The sequence below is a fragment of the Mandrillus leucophaeus genome, unplaced genomic scaffold (genome assembly GCF_000951045.1).
Source record: "Mandrillus leucophaeus isolate KB7577 unplaced genomic scaffold, Mleu.le_1.0 Scaffold2084, whole genome shotgun sequence".
Lineage (NCBI taxonomy): Eukaryota > Metazoa > Chordata > Mammalia > Primates > Cercopithecidae > Mandrillus > Mandrillus leucophaeus.
Genome location: NW_012102126.1, coordinates 2083 through 4126, shown reverse-complemented (window position 1 = coordinate 4126; position 2044 = coordinate 2083).

The window sequence follows — 2044 nt, the reverse complement described above, 5'->3', positions numbered from 1 at the left end:
CAAGAGCTCTCATGAACATGTAAAAAAAAAAAAAAAAAAAAAGGCTTCCTTTAAAACATTCAGACAGGAGAGATACGTGGGGTAGACATCAAACAAGACTGGGAGTATGTGGCTTAGTTTTGAAGCTAAGTAATGGGTAAGTACATGGACAGTTCTTCCACTATTCTCTTAATTTTCGCATGTTTGAAAATTTTCAGAATAAAAAGTTTTTAGATATGTAATGTATGTATAAAAATATGCACACATAGCACTCAAAACATTACGAGATACATAGAAAGCACTATCTACAATTTTCTGTTATTATTACTATTATTTACATGAGGGGAACAACAGAGAGAGGGTCCCACCCCGCGGAGAGCTCACAGTCCTGCAAGGGAGACGGGCATTAGACAAATACGTGCTCCAGTCAAAGAAGAAGCACCAACACGGAGACAGTGGGAGAGGGAAGCAGAGGGTGTTAGCAGCTGGTGTAACAGATGGAAATCTGGTCTTTGTGGTCAGAAGGGCTCCCTTCATCCAGACCTGGAAGGCAAAGCCACAACTTGACCTGGGGAGTCAGGGGAGGGTTTAAAGCTTCAGAGTCCATGGTCATATTTAGAAAGAATTTTACCACTGCCATGTGGAGGGTGGACCAGAGGGAGCAAAAGTAGGAGCGTGGAGGGACCCAGGTGGGAGAGGACCAGCTGGACCAAGGGAGGGCCATGGGGAAGGGGAAAGAAGTGGGCACAAGAGACATTCAAGAGAGTGAGTGGACTGTGGTGGTTCACGCCTGTAATGTTCACACTTTGGGAGGCCAAGGCAGGAGGATCACTTGAGGTCAGGAGTTTGAGAGCAGACTGGCCAATATGGCAAAACCCCATCTCTACCAAAAACCAAAAAATTAGCCAGGCATAGTGGCACACGCCTGCCCTCCTAGCTACTCAGGACGCTGAGACAAGAGAATTGCTTCAACCTGGGACTCCGAGGTTGCAGTGAACTTGAACCCGGGCAAGAGTCAGAGGTTGCACTCCAGCCTGGGCAACAGAGCAAGACTATGTCTTAAAAAAAAAAAAAAAAAAAAAAGGTGGCTGAATGGGTCGGGCATGGTGGCTCATGCCATTAATCCCAGCACTTTGGGTGGCCAAGGTGGGAGTATGGCTTGAGGCCTGGAGTTCACAACCAGCCTGAGCAACATAATGAGACACCCCCATGTCTATGTCTCCACAAGAAAATTAAAAACTCGCTGGGCTTGGTGGTGCACGCCTATAGTCCAGGTACTTGAAGGGGAGGTGAAGGATTGCTTGAGCCAAGGAACTTGGGGCGGCAGTGAGCTATGACGGTACCACTACACTCTATCCTGGGTGACAGAGTGAGACCCTGACTCAAAAAGAATAAATAAGAGACCAAGTAGGCTGTGGGGCTGATGAGGAGTGGGAGGGGTGAGGCCCCATATTCTGCCCCAGATGACTAGGTTCCTACCTCATAGTAGACACCATTGTGGTAGCAGCCGCACTGCTGGATGGGCACGCAGGCTTCACCGTTGTAGAGGAAGCCGACGTCACACTGGCAGCCCTCAGCACACCCATCTGGGCACTGCACAGGGGCACTGAGAGCCGCGCAGCCCAGGGAGCAGGTGTCCGCGCAGAGCTCATAGTGGCTGTTCGCTGGGCACTTTATGGCTGCAAGGAGGGGGTGCCCATCAGAGCCCTGGGGAGGGAGGGGCTGCAAGGCCCAGGGTCTACCCTTCTGTGCTTCAACCTCTCCCCTCCCTGCCCCTCTGGCTCTCCCTCACTCACGACAGAAAGTTTCCGTCCTCCAGGGCTTCACGTGGCCTCCAGCCGCCTGGCAAGCACTCACATAGGCATGGATGTTGCTGCAGAGAATGCTCAGGTTCCCACCACCCAGGCAGAGATCAAAGACGCAATCTTGCAAGGGACCCTGGGGATCCACCAGCTTGTGGCAGGAGGCCAGCGGCCCTGTGGGGCTGGAAAGGAGCCCACAGAACTCCTCCTTCTGATACTTCTTCTCCTGCTCGGGAGGACACTTGCTGGTGTCGCAGCCCTCG